The sequence below is a fragment of the Bufo gargarizans genome, chromosome 6 (assembly GCF_014858855.1).
Source record: "Bufo gargarizans isolate SCDJY-AF-19 chromosome 6, ASM1485885v1, whole genome shotgun sequence".
In the NCBI taxonomy this organism is placed as follows: Eukaryota; Metazoa; Chordata; class Amphibia; order Anura; family Bufonidae; genus Bufo; species Bufo gargarizans.
Window position 1 is genome coordinate 177,518,451 of NC_058085.1, and position 17,269 is coordinate 177,535,719.

The window sequence follows — 17,269 nt, forward strand, 5'->3', positions numbered from 1 at the left end:
ATCGCACGCACCTTTTCCATCTTCCCACTTAGGCTTCAGCCTGGTACACCTGCCCTAACCCTACCACCCCTGTGGAACAGCCGGCCTCTTCCTCTGCCTGTCATTTTCAAAATAACCCTGAGCCAAAGTCCCTAGAGAAGAGCAGTATTTGTGGAAACAGGTATATTGCAGGCCTCAATCAGTATTTGGTGGAAGCTGGTATATCGCACCCCTCAATCAGTATTTTGTGGAATCAGGTATATATAACCCCTTAATCAGTATTTTGTTTAAATAGGTATATAGAACACCTAAATCAATATTTGTGGAACCTAAAGTGTTAAGGACGTTTGTAAAATCATTTTTGAATACATTGAGGGGTATAGTTTCTTAGATGGTGTCACTTTTATGGAGTTTTACTCTAGGGGTGCATCAGGGGGGCTTCAAATGGGACATGATGTAAAAAAACCAGTCCAGCAAAACCTAAGGCTTTCCTTTCCTTCTGCGCCCTGCCGTGTGCCCGTACAGCGTTTTACGACCACATATGGGGTGTTTCTGTAAACTACAGAATCAGGGCCATAAATATTGAGTTTGGTTTGGCTGTTAACCCTTGCTTTGTAACTGGAAAAAAATTATTAAAATGGAAAATCTGCCAAAAAGTGAAATTTTGAAATTGTATCTCTATTTTCCATTAATTCTTGTGAAACGATGTTTGTAAAATCAGTTTTGAATACCTTGAGGGGTGTAGTTTATAGAATGGGGTAATTTTTGCTTCTTAACTTCTAAGCCTTGTAACATCCTCCAAAAATGTATTATAGAAGTAGAGACATTGAAACTTGGAAATTTGCAATTTTTTGCAAATTTTGGGTAAATTTGGTATTTTTTTTATAAATAAAAATTTATTTTTTGGACTTCATTTTACCAGTGTCATGAAGTACAATATGTGCCGAAAAAAAAATCTCAGAATGGCCTGGATACGTCAAAGCGTTTTAAAGTTAACAACACTTCAAGTGACAGTGGTCAGATTAGCAAAAAATGTCCTTAAGATGAAATAGGGCTGAGTCCTTAAGGGGTTAATGTGACCTATAAACTGTACCATTCAAATGAAAAACAAACAGAATTTTTTTAGGTGGAGAAGAAAAAAATAAAATTATGTATTTGCATAATAATAAACTAAATGAAAATAATGTGGTGCACACCCTCTTATAACTGGGGATGTAGCTGTGTTCAGAATTAAGCAATCACATTCAAAATCATGATAAATAGGAGTCAGCATACACCTGCCATCATTTAAAGTGCCTCTGATTAACCTCAAATAAACTTTAGCTGCTCTAGTCGGTCTTTCCTGAAATTTTATTAGTCACATCCCACAGCAAAAAGCCATGATCCACAGAGAGCTTCCAAAGCATCAGAGGGATCTCATTGCTAAAAGGTATAAGTCAGGAGAAGGGTACAAAATAATTTCATCAAGTGGAGAAAAGTGGAGTGGCAAAACGAAAGCCTTTTCTTACAAAGAAAAACATCCAAGCCAGGCTACATTTTGCAAAAACACATCTGAAGTCTCCCAAAAGCATGTGGGAAAAGGTGTTATGGTCTGATGAAACCAAGGTTGAACTTTTTGGCCATAATTACAAAAGATATGTTTGGTGCAAAAACAACACTGCACATCACCAAAAGAACACCATATCCACAGTGAAGCATGGTGGTGGCAGCATCATGCTTAGGGACTGTTTTTCTTCAGCTGGAACTGGGGCCTTAGTTAAGCTAAGTTCCAAATACCAGTCAATATTGGCACAAAACCTTTAGGCTTCTGTTAGAAAGCTGAACATGAAGAGGAACTTCATCTATTAGCATGACAACGACCCAATGCATACATCCACAAAGGAATTGCTTCACCGGAAGGAGATTAAAGTTTTGGAATGGCCTAGCCAGAGCCCAGACCTGAATCCGATTAAAAATCTGTGGGGTGATCTGAAGATTGCAGTGCACAGGAGATGCCCTCGCAATCTGACAGCAATGATAGTCAGTTTGCAGTGTTCGCCAACGAAAACATGCGGGCTGCCATCTTTAGTAAGGTAGACTCACCCGTCTGGCGATGCACAGGTAAGCCCTTACCTGTGCCGGGAGCCGGTCTGAAATCAAATGCAGTCATCTGGAGCTGGTAGTTCTGAGAACAGCCTTATGAAGGCCCCTGCTCCCGGTGACTACATTTGATTTCCGAACGGCTCCCGACACAGGCACAGGTATGGGCTTACCTGTGCATCGCCAGACGGGTGAGTCTACCTTACTAAATATGGCAGCCCAGATTTGGAGTGTTTTTGCAAAGAAGAGTGGGCAAATCTTGCCAAGTCAAAATGTACCATGCTGATAGACTCATACCCAAAAAGACTGAGTGCTGTAATAAAATCTAAAGGTGCTTCAATAAAGTATTAGTTTAAGGGTGTGCACACTTATGCAACCATATTATTTTATTTTTATATTTTTTCTTCCCTCTACCTAAAAGATTTCAATTTGTTTTTCAATTGATCTGTACAGCTTATAGGTCACATTAAAGGTGGAAAAGGTTCTGAAATGATTTATCTTTGTCTCATTTTTTTACATCACAGAAACCTGACATTTTAACAGGTGTGTGTAGACTTTTTATATCCACTGTATGTAAAAGAAAGTGTGGTCTGGATTAGACACTGGGTCTTGCCACAAGAGGGTGTAAAAGTGCTTCCCCCACGGCCCTATAAAAAATCTCCCAGAGGCTACTTTTGGGTTGTGTACCTTTTGGTGAGAGACCATTGACTGCTAGACATGATTCTATGACATTTTGCCTAGTTGACAAACTTTAAGAGGGGACACTTCTAGAGATGACCCTGTTATAATGGAAGTCAATGGGAGGCGACCAGGTACCCCCTGCTCGGATGAGGGTGCCTGGTTCATAGGAAAGGGAACAGCAGGGGGACCATGTCTGGATGCATCTTGGACACCAATGTCTCCTGGGAACCATGTTGTCCGAGTTGTACGCCACTTTTACAGACTGACAAAAAAACGCCCAAAACCCCACCCCACAAAAAAAATAATCCTTTTTAGATGAAAAATTGTTAGGAAACATTCTTTCCTGTACATTCAATTGTATATACAGTATAAGTGCTGCCAAACATTACAAGGAAAAAGAGATACAGCCTGTATATCACATAAAGGAGGGCCCCATTCACATGTGCTACAATTGTTCAGGTACTGGGACTTCTACACTCATAAAGCCTATGCACTAAGTGAAAGGGCTGCCAAAAATTACAAGGAACTTGCACTACAATGCACCCTTTATTACACATAAAGGAGGGCATCATACACACTCTTTAAAAATTATCATTGATGGCCTGCTGGTGACTCTCAAAAACATTAGGAGCAAGGGCCTGCTGATCTTAACACCTAAGAAGTTAATTGACCCGGTCAGCACAGGCTACCAAGAAAGAATGACCAATTTCTAATTTTAATGTTCCTTTGGGTTCCAGAGAACATCACATAGCAGAGTTAGCGCAGGGAATGGCGGTCAGCACAGGCTACCAAGAAAGAATGACCAATTTCTAATTTTAATGTTCCTTTGGGTTCCAGAGAACGTCACATAGCAGACTTAGCGCAGGGAATGGCAGTCAGCATTTGTTGCCTCTTTACATTATGGAACTGTACCACAATTACAAGCTGCTATCTGACTATCTTGGAATTCTATTGTCTACCCCAAAAAAAGATCTAGGGAAAGTGGCACATACAATAATAAAAAGGAATAGAATTGTAATTCCTCCAGGCCCTAAAATGTGAAAGGGTCTAATATCTCCTGAAAAGGCATCTGCAAAGGAGAGAGGAGAAAATGGATTCAAGCCTGACATATATATAAAAAACAACATTGAAACTTTTACCCCTGTGCCACTATATAAAAACCAGAATCCTTTAAAAAAAACACATGCGTGAAAGATTCACCTCTGAAGGAAACCAAATTAAGTTTCCTTCCAAGTCTAAAACATAGAAAATAATATACCATGTCAGCTGACCCCAAAAAAATTGTAGGACAGGGCCTGCAGGTGAGCAGACCGTATGAAACATTGGAGGTGAGGGCCTGAGGGTGAGCAAACCCCATAAAACATTGTATTGAGGGCCTACAGCTAAGCAGACCGTATGAAACATTGTAGGTGAGGGCCTACAGCTGAGCAGACCATATGAAACATTGGAGGTGAGGGCCTGAAGGTAAGCAAACCCCATAAAACATTGTATTGAGGGCCTACAGCTGAGCAGACATATGAAACATTAGAGGTGAGGGCCTATAGCTGAGCAGAGAATATGAAACATTGTAGTGAGGGCCTACAGCTGAGCAGACCGTATGAAACATTGTAGTGAGGGCCTACAGGTGAGCAGACCGTATGAAACATTGTAGTGAGGGCCTACAGCTGAGCAGACCATATGAAACATTGTACTGAGGGCATATATACTGTATGGAGGAGGATGAGTAAACAAGATTCAAACATATACCCTTTTTTGGAGGTGAAAAGGGTGCATCTGAATCTTGTGGATTGAGTACATTGTAAAGCATACATTTCAATTGCGTGTTTGTTCCTCATTAACTCAGCGTTCCTCTGGTGGAGTGGAGAAGTAAGGGGCAATCCAGGCCTTGTTCATTTTTATCTGAGTCAACCTGTCAGCATTGCCAGTGGACAAGTGGATACGCTTATCTGTTATGATGCCACCAGCAGCACTAAATACACGCTCAGACAAAATGCTGGAGGCAGGGCAGACCAACGCCTCCAAGGCGTAGAGCACAAGTTTGTGCCACGTTTTCAGCTTGGACATCCAGTAGTTGTAAGGCACTGAGGGATCATTTAGGACGCTAACACGGTCTGCTATGTATTCCTTCACCATTTTCCAAAAGTTTTCCTTCCTTGTACCACTAGGCTGCGCTTCAGGGTAAGGTTGCTGGCGGGGTGTCATGAAAGTGTCCCATGCCTTGGAGAGTTTTGCCCTGCCTTTGTTGGAACTGCTGTGTGTTCCCATTGTCTCCCTTGCTTAAGGAAGTATGGACTCTGCCTGCCACTCCTTGCTTGTGAATAGTGGCAGTTGACTTGAAAAGCGATGACCATGTTGCAGCTGGTATTCCACAACTGCCCTCTGCTGCTCACAAAGCCTGGACAACATATAGAATGTAGAGTGCGTGCTCACGTCACACAACAGTCGGTGAGCTGGATGCCGCAAGCGCTGCAGCGTTGACAGACCGGCTGAAGCTGTAGACAACTTGCGGAAATGGGCACACACGCTGCGCGCCTTCACTATTAGCTCTTGCAAATTCTGGTAGGTTTTGATAAACTGCTGAACCACTAAGTTTAAGACGTGGGCTAGGCATGGGATGTGTGTCTGGTTGCCAAGCTCTAAAGCCGCCACCAAGTTACGGCCATTGTCAGACACAACCATGCCTGGTTGTAGGTTGAGTGGAGAGAGCCACAGCTCGGTCTGTTCCCTTATACCCTGCCAAAGCTCTGCGGCGGTGTGCTGTTTGTCTCCTACGCAGATCAACTTCATCACAGCCTTACCCACAGCAGTGCTACATTGCTTTCAGCTAGCAACTGATGGCTGCTGGAGGTGGAAGTTGAGGAGAATGAGGCAGAAGAGGAGGAGAAGTGGGGGTTGGAGCCAGTAACATAGCTGCTTGCGGAGACCCTGATGGGCGTAGGGCCCGCAATCCTGGGCATGGGTAGCACCTGGGCCATCCCAGTTTATGATTCACTCCCAGCCTCCACCACATTCACCCAGGGTGCGGTCAGGGAAATGTAGCATCCCTGGCCACCAGCACTTTGCATGTGTCCGTGGTTAAGTGGACCTTCCCAGTAACTGCGTTGGTCAAGGCACGGGTGATGTTCTGGGAGAGATGCTGGTGTAAGGCAGGCACGGCACACCGTGAAAAATAGTGGCGGCTGGGGACTGCGTACCTAGGGACCGAGGCCGACATAAGGCTGCAGAAGACCTCAGTGTTCACAAGCCTATATGGCAACATTTCAAGGGACAGTAATTTTGAAAGTTGGCAATTAGGTGTTATGGCCTGTGGGTGGGTGGGTATTTGTGCTTGCGATCAAATGACTGTGGTATGGACATTTGGACACTGCAATGGGACAGGGAAGTGGATGTTGTTGCTGCTGGGTAATTCGAAGGTCCAGGTGCAGGGCAAGAGACATCCGGGCCTGCGTCTTGGACAGGGGATTGGACAGCACGTAACACGGGGGAAGAGGAGGCAGTGGTGTGACCCGCAGACCCAGATTGTGGACCCAGGTGTTTGGCCCACTTAGTAGGGTGCTTGGATGCCATGTGGCGGATCATGCTGGTGGTGGTGAGGTTGCTAGTGTTTATGCCTCGGCTCATTTTGGTACCGCACAGGTTGCAAACTACCAATCTTTCGTCCTCTCCACTTTCCTCAAAAAAGAGCCATACTGCAGAACACCTACCCCTTGCTAAGGTTGATTTACGCATGGGGTGATCGGTGTAACAGTTGAGGGCCTATTTGGTGTGGGCCGACTTCTCCCTTTTGCAACCCCACTGCCTCTTCCAGCCTGTTGCGGTGCTGCAGATCACTCCCCATCTGTAATGCTGTCCTCGCTCGGCTTTTCACCTTCCCATGTTGGGTCAATGACCTCATCGTCCAACACCTCCTCTTCCACTTCCTCACTCTGATCATCCTCCTGTCTTGACCTAACCACAACCTCAGTGATTGATAACTGTGTCTCGTCGTCATCCACCTCGTGAACTAATGATTGACGTTCACCACCATCATCTTCTTTAACTGTGAAGGCTCAAGAGGTTGGGAATCAGGACACAATATCTCAGGTCCCTCTTCAAGCATACTGGCCGCGAGGACCAAATCTAATAGTGGAGCTGAAAAGAGCTCCTGGGAATATCCGAGTGTGGGATCACTCGTTTGGCAGACCTCTCCATGGTGGGAGGAAGGATGATCTGAGCGAGGAGTTGGCTGACCAGACTCTTGGCTACAGAGACTGGACTTGGTGGAAGAGAGGGTGGTGCTTAGCCGATTGGAAGCATTATCGTCAGCAAGCCAACCGTCCAATTGTTCGCACTGATCTGACTTGGACAGTGTTGTCGTGCGCCGCCTAGCTAAGTTGGACATGAAGCTGGGTACGGTTTTATTATTTATTTATTTTTGGTGCACTGGCAGCAGGCACAATTTCATTGCGCCCAGTGTCACAACCTCTGCCTGAACCATCAGCATAACACGCACTTCCATGTCCCTTAGTGCTGGCCTTCTTCATATTTATGGATTTTTTACTGGCTGTGACGCTGTTTTTTTTACTGTCCACAAAAGACAGTTTTCAGATACAGGGCAGTATATGACACAGAACAGCACAGATTTTGGACAGTATTTTAGCCACAGATTATTGTAATCTGCAGTACAGACACTGTTTTATGATGTTGTTTATATTTATGACTATATTATTCCCAATATATGGACCTGAAGCGCACAGATGGTACAGAAATGCAGTGCACTGCGATAAACGGTTTCTACTGCAGACAATAAAACTGTGTGCAGATTCTGTGAAATTTGTATATATATTGATTTTCACTTTTTCCTAATATATGGGATTGAAGCACTCAGATGGTATAGAAATGCAATGGGCTGCGATAAAAGGTTTCTGCCGCAGACAATAAAACTGTGTGCAGATTCTGTGAAATTTGTATATATATTGATTTTCACTTTTTCCAAATATATGGGATAGAACACTCAGATGGTATAGAAATGCAATGCGCTGCGATAAACGGTTTCTAGCGCAGAAAACAAAACAGTGTGCAGATTAAGTGAAATTTGTATTTATATTTGTGGTCGTGGCAACCAAGTACGTGTCTGTCCTACCTGAGCTACCCTACCCCTAAGCGGTCAGAGTTGTGCCGTGACCGTGTCGTGGAGGGACGCCTGAAAGAGGGCATCCCCTTTGAGAGTAACAGGAGAAAAGGGTGGGTGGGAGGGAGGACTCTGCACTACGTACGTTTGTGGGAGGGCGCCGGCCGTTGAAGTAGGTGGCCAAGCCCCTCCCACAAATACAGGCCAATGAATCGGCCTTACACTTGTGGTCGTGGCAACCAAGTACGTGTCTGTCCTACCTGAGCTACCCTACCCCTAAGCGGTCAGAGTTGTGCCGTGACCGTGTCGTGGAGGGACGCCTGAAAGAGGGCAAAAGGCATACTGGTAGGCAGAAGTATTTTATTGCAAAGACGTTACAAAGCTAAAGTTTGAAAGGCTGCCGACATTTCGGTTTCAGGGTGTGGAATGTAACGGTTGAAACAAGACGAGTGCCAACGCCCCAGTTTCTGAATGACATGCGCAGGCACTCGGTTCTTGGAGGCCGCGGATGCCGCGCCTATGCGGAACGAATGGCCCGAAATGGTGGCAGGGTCGCCGCCCGTGCTGGCCACTAGTGACCTAACGTGGGATATGAACTGCTGGGTGGTGAGCGGCACCACCCCGAAGGGTAACAGAGGACTGTTCGGTCCGGCCCCGGACAAGGCGGACCGTAACCGACGAAGCACCGTGACGGGACACCATTGATGTGCTGTGGGAAAGTAGGATATCTGGACAGGGGGTCCCAACTGGGAGGTCTTAGACGTCTTGAGCAGCAATGTGAACCCGTCGGAGTTCTGGACCAGTTGGCTGACCGTGAGGAAATTGTCGCTGCCTGGTGAACTCCCCAGGTCTCAGGAAGCCGTAGAAGGCCAAGTAGATGGCGGATTTAAGTACCAGGCTGGCCAAAACCCCGAAAGGATTACCGTCCAAGGCATCAGACAGTTTGCGGAAAAGAGGGCCGGTGACCGGCTGCCTGCGTACTTGGCTTTGAGGCCCGCACTTGCTCAAACCCTTGAGGGCGTCTTTGACAGTGTGTAAGGTGAACACTGATGCTAGCTCGGGGTGGCTAAGAGAGAGAAAGTGTTGCACTCCCGCCAGGTATGACCTCACTGTAGCGTGGGAGAGCTTGCGTACAGAGTGGCAATACCCGATGAACGCCAGGATGTACTCTGGAAAACTGGAGTCCTCCTGAGGACATTCTCCTCGAAACTTGCAGAACGTCTTCCACCCGGTGTTGTACGCCCTGGTCGTGTTAGGCGAGAGGGAATGGCGTATTAGAGCGTGGGCCGTCCCAAGGTGGTCGGCTACACTAGCCTTAAGGACTCCAGAGGAGGGATGGTGGCGCCTGTCGCATCTGCCTCTGGCATTATCTGGAAGAAACGGGAGAAGTTAGCCCTCGACAAGGCGTCAGCAGCCCCGTTCTGCGCACCTGGCACATGCGCACTAAAAACATGAAAGTGGTGTTGCAGGGAGAGCTGCACTAACCGTCTGAGAAAACACATGACTTGGGTAGATTTCGACAGTCCACTATTGAGAATGTCCACTACGGCTGTGTTGTCAGTCACGAACAGAACAGACTGACGTGCCCAAAACTTGCCCCAAATGTGGGCGGCTACCACAATGGGGTACAGCTCGAACAGCGCCGAGGTCTGGAGGAAGCCTGGGATTTGTCCCACCTCGGCAGGCCATGCGTCTGCCACCCAGTGGGTGCCAAAAACAGCTGCATCTGAAAAGACTGTAGGCGACTGACACGACAGCTCGGGTACAAATAAGGAGACCCCGTTCCACTGGCTCAGGAAATGATCCCACATGTGGAGGTCCGCTAGGGCTTGACTGTCCAAGCACACCGGGCTGTCCTGTTCTAGGGCGGAACTCAAGAGCGCGAGTAGGCGGGATATGAAAGCTCTGCCCTGTGGGATGATGAGCATGGCGAAGTTCAACATGTCCAGAAGAGACTGAAGGTCCACCTTAGTGACCACGGTCGTGACTGCGAACCTGTGAATGACTCCTCTAATCCTTGTTAACTTGTCCGCCGGCAATCTAGCTAGCATGCGCTGGGAGTCTAATTCGATGCCAAGAAAGGTGATGACTGTGGCCGGGCCTTCTACTTTCTTGGGGGACACCGGGACATCTAATTGGGAAAAGCACCTGAGTAACTTGCCCAGCCCTAGGGGGAGTGCCCCTGGCCTCTCAATCAGCAGGAAGTCATCCAGGTAGTGGATGACAAATTCACAGAGGACTACGTGTTCCAGGATCCAGTGGAGTGCCTGAGCCAACTGATCGAAGAGCCAGGGGCTACTCTTGGAACCGAAGGTGAGCTTAGTGGAGAAATAGTACAGGCCTTTCCACTTGATGCCGTGCCACTGCCAGAGGGCTGGCATGATGGGAAGCAGCTTGAAGGCATCCGATATGTCGGCTTTGGACAGCCAGGACCCTGGGCCCGTTTTCATGATGATAGCGATAGCCTGGTCTATCGAGGCATATCTCATGCCCACTTCCTCCGAAGGAATGAGGGAGTTGAGGCTGGGGACCTGGGAGCCGTGTGGGGCCGACAAGTCGATAATGAGTCTCTCCTTCCCGCTGAACTTGCCTGTGACTACCCCCACGGGACTGACTCTCCAGCTTTGAAAAGGGGGCACACCAAAGGGACCGATTAAGAACCCCTTGCTCAACTCGGCTTCTATCAGTGCGTCTACCGAGGCGGGATTTCTTTCGGCTGACTGAAGGTTTTTGCACTCGTGTGTGGACTCTGGAGTCGTGATCAGTCCCGTGTGGAAACCCTCGTGAAATCCTGTCACCAGGAACTGAACAAACCCAGGGTTGTGGTGGCCTTGCAAGAATTCTTGTAGACGGCTGATATTGACCACACTCATGTAGCTTTTTACGGATTTTAATGAGCATGCTACTCGGGGGTGGGCCCTGAAACAATTGGTACAGATATGCAACAACCGGCACTGCCCAAAATTACAAGAGGCGTAATAAAGTTGTTGCATATCTGTGCCCTTCCAAGCTGAATGATGGGCCGGCCCAGCTTGTCTACTGAGCTGGGGGGCCTGAAGACCTCAAGAGGACCAGCTGCCGAGCTGGAGGGGTAGGACGCCGTGCTGACGGCGGACTTGTCGCACCACTCAACCGAGTGGAAGATAGATTGACAGGCGGAACAGGAGGGAGCCTTCAGACCTGCAAAGTGTCTGCAGAAAAGCTCAGTGTCCAGGTTGGACCAGTCAGTGACGTGCTGAAACTGGGAGAGAGCCGCTGCCGCCTTAGCTGCAAATGAGCAGTGGTAGTCGTAGAACGCGGTTCCTCCATACCTATGACCCAACTCTGTGACCCTGAAGAGATAATGGTCTAGTTCCTCCCTCCTGTCCGGCCTGGCAGTGCAAATGACATCCCTGAAAAGACTAAATGCCATAACGAATTCCGGGATGGACAATTTGCGGTTGAGCCGGTGGTCGCGGCTCCTTAGTACCACCGACACTTCTCCACAAGCTATAACCCTGTTATCAGAGAGGTCCCTAGATGCTATGAGTAGAGACGCAAGATTGACATCCCTACCCTCCAGGATGTCCTTCCTGATGTTGAGCGGGACATAGTGGGAGGGAGTCACGTTAGGGACGGACTGGGCAGAACGAATGTCTGCTATGGCAGAGGTGGAGGCGACCGGAACCTCGAGGGAGAAAACTGGTGCGACTGTGCTGCGAGCCTCGATGGACTCCAACCTCGCCTGCATGGATGTGACGGCCGACGTCAGACTGTTTAGCATGACGTGTATCTGAGTCAGCGATGTTTGCATCGTAGTTGCAGGGGGATCATTGGCGCTGGGTGCCAGGGAGTCTCTCCACAGCCGATATAGTTCAGCTTTCCTAGCGGTTGCCGGGAAAGGAACGCCCCGCTTTGTCAACTCCGCCATCAGCCTAGGAATTGTCCAAGCACGTAGGGACGGTGTGCTGCCCCTCTCGGATGTCTGTGCTACGACCTCGTCCACCGACGCGTCGACAATGTCCGAAGCACGTGACATAGCGGCTGTGGAAAGAGTAACGTAACATGACCGACTAGCCTGATGGTCGCTGGCACCGTGCAGCTGTCTAACCACGTACAGAAAAGTGAACAATTGCCGTGATGTATGCACACTGAACCAGAAGAGCCGTGAAGGAATGGCCAGGAACCGCCACCCGGGAGTCCATGCAAGGAGACCCGACGTACTTACCAACTGAGAATCCCTATGCACTGACTTCACGGAAGTGTAATGAAATGAAAAATGACCTGTGCGTTAACAAAAAAAACATGAGACCCCAGCCTGAGGCCAACCACTTCCCATCCCCCGACGTGTACCTCACTACCTTGGTAGCCAAGGAAAAATCAATTGAGATCCCACCAACTTCTCTCAGACTAACCACTGTATAGAACCTGGAAAACAACAACGGAACAAATGCAAAAGAACCAGTCAATGCGTGAGGCTCAATACCAGGACGTGTTCGTGAGGGGAGGTATGGTGACTGGTGGGAGAGGGTGTTTTTTTTTTTTTTTTTTTTTTCTCTGCATTGCGTTGATGATGGAAAAAAAACCCTACCTATCTAGGCGGCACGGCGGCCCGTGCCAGACTTTAATGTGGGCGGGGAGCGAGCCGTTGCCTGCACCGCCGTGCTCCATGGTAACCGCGTGGGGAACGCGGAGTTCCCTGGTACCATGAACCACGTGGGGATGGATATTGGCAACGGCTGACAATCCCTGCAAACATGAGACGAGTGCCACGTGGAGAGCTGACGCATGTCCCTGACAGGGTGCTCAGTGCGGGGCCCTCTCTGTCCCTGGGTGGCGCCGTCCGCCGGCTGAGCACTTCTGCCGCGTGGGGAGCAGCGCAGCCCTCAGGCATGAGGTCGGCCCAGGGGGGCCCCTGGCGACGAGGGCCCCATCTTGCCGAGGCTAAGCGTGCCGCGTGGGGGGCCTCACCGGTCCCTGATGGGGCGCCCAGTGCGGGGGTGCCCCCCTTACTCCACGGGGGGCCGCCTCCCGCCGGCTGGGCACCTCCACCGCGTGGGGAAACGGAGCTGCCCCCTGGCATGGGGGGAGGCCTAATCAGACATACCTCCCCCCTTGTGTAGGACGTGCCACGTTGGGGGCCACCACTCCCTGATGGGGTGCCCAGTGCGGGGGTGCCCCCCTGCAGGACGAGGGGCCGCCCCCCGCCGGCTGGGCACCTCCACCGCGTGGGGAGAAAATGTGCCCCCTGGCGATTTTGGGGAGTGGGGGTTTGCCGGCCCACAGCTGGTTGTGCTGCCGACCCGGCGAGGGAGCGAGGCAGGCACAGGCTGTGTGCCGGCCGAGAAGAGGGGGGCGGGAGCGGGTGGGGAGGTGGGCGGGGGGTTTGGTCGTCATGTGACCACTGGCTCCGCCCCCCGCCGGAGAGCGGTGCCGTGCGCGAGCCTGGGCAGCGGAGGAGGGGGGTGCCGTGTTGGCTACATCCCCCCCCCTTCCAGAGGATGACAAGGTGCCGCTTGTGAAGCGGCCAGGAGGGATGAAACCGGCGCAGCGTATGGCGGCCCCTACGCACCAAAGGGCCGACCACTGCACGCACGCCTGCACTTACCCGATCCACGAAGGAACAGCCAGGTACGAGCGCGCTTCCAAAGGACTCTGCACTACGTACGTTTGTGGGAGGGCGCCGGCCGTTGAAGTAGGTGGCCAAGCCCCTCCCACAAATACAGGCCAATGAATCGGCCTTACACATATAGCTATATATATATATATATATATATATATATTTTTCACTTTTTCCCAATATAGCCAATGAAGCGATTTTTTTTGCAAATTGAAAAAATTATAAAATGTGCAAATCTGCACTTTAAATTGCAGCCAACACACATAGTAGTCCTTAAAAGGACTTTTGGGTCTTTGAAACGTCTTTAAAATGAGTAATTTGCGATTAAATTCTCTCTACACTCTCTGTTCCTTCCTAACAGCGGCTCTCCCTGACTCGCAATGAGCTGAACCCGCATGACCCGGTGCTATATAGCACCCGATGACGTGTTCCTGCCAGCCAATCACTGTAATGCCAGTAGAAAACATGGCTAATGGCATTACAGTGATGGCAATACTTACCAGCATGTTTATTGCTGCTTAGAAGGCGCTAAACGTGCGGGGAGGAGACTTGAGCATGGCGCCTGAGCACATGTGGTACTCGGCCGAGGGCTCGGATCTGCCGAGCATAGCGATGCTCGAGCCGAAACGGTACTCGGCCGAGCATGCTAGCTCATCACTAATAATGAACAATCTGATCTGCAGTAAGCATGTTATAGAGGAGGTGAACAAAGTGATGTATAATTTTGTGGGAAAAGATTCAATAGAACTTGCATTTTATTAATTTTATTCATTTACTCTTCTGTGCTTAGGAGTCCAATGGGCAGCTCTACTACATGATTGATTTCTGTCTTTATTTGCACAGTCATACAGGGAAAGTAATCAATCACAGAGAGGGACCATCCACTGGACTCCTAAACATTAAAGAACAGATATTTAAATGAATAAAATGCTAATTCTACTAAATCTTTTTAATAAAAAATAAATCCAATATGTTCTGCAATATGTCCAATTTCCATTAAAACAGAAAACAAAGATCATCAAGCTGCTTTGAAACTGAGGATTAGCCTCACATAACAAATATAGCTATAACTACCATTATGTTGACCAAGGTTTAATTTATTATTATTAGAATGAGAAGAGTACACTGCCTGCAAGGGCTTAACCCTGCCTGCGAGGGCTTACAATCTACAAGGGATGGGGGAAGAATATAGTAGAAGAGGGTAAAGCTGGTCATAAGGTGGTATAGTGGCAGCAAAGTTACTGTTGGTTGTAGGCTTGTCTGAAGAAGTGGGTTTTTATGTTTCTTTTGAAGGTTTCCAGTCTGATATATTGGGATAGTGAGTTCCATGGTATAATATAGTATATTGTGGTAAGAGCTGATAAGAGGAAAGTACAGAATGAGGTCTTGTGAGGATAAGAGATGTGGGAATGTATGGGGAAAGCAGTTCAGAGATGTACGGAGGGACATATTGTGGATGGCTTTATATGTGTTTGTTATTTTAGGGAAAGGGCATAAGGGAAGAGGCAGAGGAATAATAGGAATAATGGGGGGGGGGGTATAGGTGGATAGGTGGATTAGTTAGACAGCAGAGTTGAGGATAGATTGGAGGGGTGTGAGAATGCTAGATGGGAGGCCACAGAGGAATTTACAGTAGTCCAGGGAGGAGAAGATGAGGGTATGTAACAGCATTTTTGAGAAATGTGTGGATCCAATAGATATTTTTGAGTTGGAGGCGGCAGGAGGTGGAAAGGCCTTGGATGTGCAGTTTGGACAGAGCAGAATCAAAGGTTACTCCAAGGCAGCGGACTTGGTTGACCGGGGAGAGTATGAAGCCATTGACTGTGCAAAAAGAACCAAATAGGCCAAGCACTCATTGCACCTAAATCAGCAGTGTGCTGTACAATATCAGTGTGCTTAAACAATACCCAAGTCTAATATAATAACCATGGTACCTGCTCAAAAAGCCACAAAGAACCTAAATGCAAAGGTACGCCGAAACTTGCATCGGGATAGCGTCCACTATTGACCATACTTACATATGGGTGAGTATTAAACATTGGTACCAGCCTTTTGACTTCCTGTCTGGACATACAGTGGGATGCGAAAGTTTGGGCAACCTTGTTAATCGTCATGATTTTCCTGTATAAATCGTTGGTTGTTACAATAAAAAATGTCAGTTAAATATATCATATAGGAGGTACACACAGTGATATTTGAGAAGTGAAATGAAGTTTATTGGATTTACAGGTGCATAAATTTGGGCACTGTTGTCATTTTATTTATTCCAAAACCTTTAGAATTTATTATTGGAACTCAAATTGGCTTAGTAAGCTCAGTGACCCCTGACCTACATACACAGGTGAATCCAATGATGAGAAAGAGTATTTAAGGGGGTCAATTGTAAGTTTCCCTCCTCTTTTAATTTTCTCTGAAGAGTAGCAACATGGGGGTCTCAAAACAACTCTCAAATGACCTGAAGACAAAGATTGTTCACCATCATGGTTTAGGGGAAGGATACAGAAAGCTGTATCAGAAAGCTGTCTGTTTCCACAGTTAGGAACATATTGAGGAAATGGAAGACCACAGGCTCAGTTCAAGTTAAGGCTCGAAGTGGCAGACCAAGAAAAATGTTGGATAGACAGAAGCGACGAATGGTGAGAACAGTCAGAGTCAACCCACAGACCAGCACCAAAGACCTACAACATCATCTTGCTGCAGATGGAGTCACTGTGCATCGTTCAACCATTTGGCACACTTTACACAAGGAGATGCTGTATACGAGAATGATGCAGAGGAAGCCTTTTCTCCACCCACAGCACAAAAAGTGCTGCTTGAGCTGGGCTAAAGCACATTTGGACAAGCCAGCTTCATTTTGGAATAAGGTGCTGTGGACTGATGAAACTAAAATTGAGTTATTTGGCCATAACAAGGGGCGTTATGCATGGAGGAAAAAGAACACAGCATTCCAAGAAAAACACCTGCTACCTACAGTGAAATATGGTGGTGGTTCCACTATGCTGTGGGGCTGTGTGGCCAGTGCAGGGACTAGGAATCTTGTCAAAGTTGAGGGACGCATGGATTTCACTCAGTATCAGCAGATTCTGGAGACCAATATCCAGGATTCAGTGACAACGACCCTAAACACTGCTCAAAATCCACATTTATGCAGAGGAACAAGCACAAAGTTCTGGAATGGCCATCTCAGTCCCCAGACCTGAATATAATTGAAAATCTGTGGTGTGACTTAAAGAGAGCTCCATGCTCGGAAGCTATCAAACCTGAATCAACTAAAGATGTTTTGTAAAGAGGAATGGTCCAAAATACCTTCAACCAGAATCCAGACTCTCATTGGAACCTACAGGAAGCGTTTAGAGGCTGTAATTTCTGCAAAAGGAGGATCTACTAAATATTGATTTCATTTCTTTTTTGTGGTGCCCAAATTTATGCACCTGCCTAATTCTGTTTAAACAATTATAGCACACTTTCTATAAATGCAATAAACTTAATTTCACTTCTCAAATATCACTGTGTGTGTCTTCTATATGATATATTTATCTGACATTTTTTTATCGTAGCAACCAACGATTTATACAGAAAAATCATGATTAACAAGGCTTCCCCAAACTTTCGCATCCCACTGTAGTTATTTCCAATTTGGTTTGGATGCAGTTAGCCTGCTTACAGTACATTGCCCAGTGGATGGAGTTCAGCCATAATTTATTTCTGCATATTACCATATTCATCCCCATAATATGGAATATAGCAGTGCTAAGTTGAAATCGCCATGCAATTACTTTGAGTTAATCGCATCGCGATTTCAACTTTTTACGTATATTCTT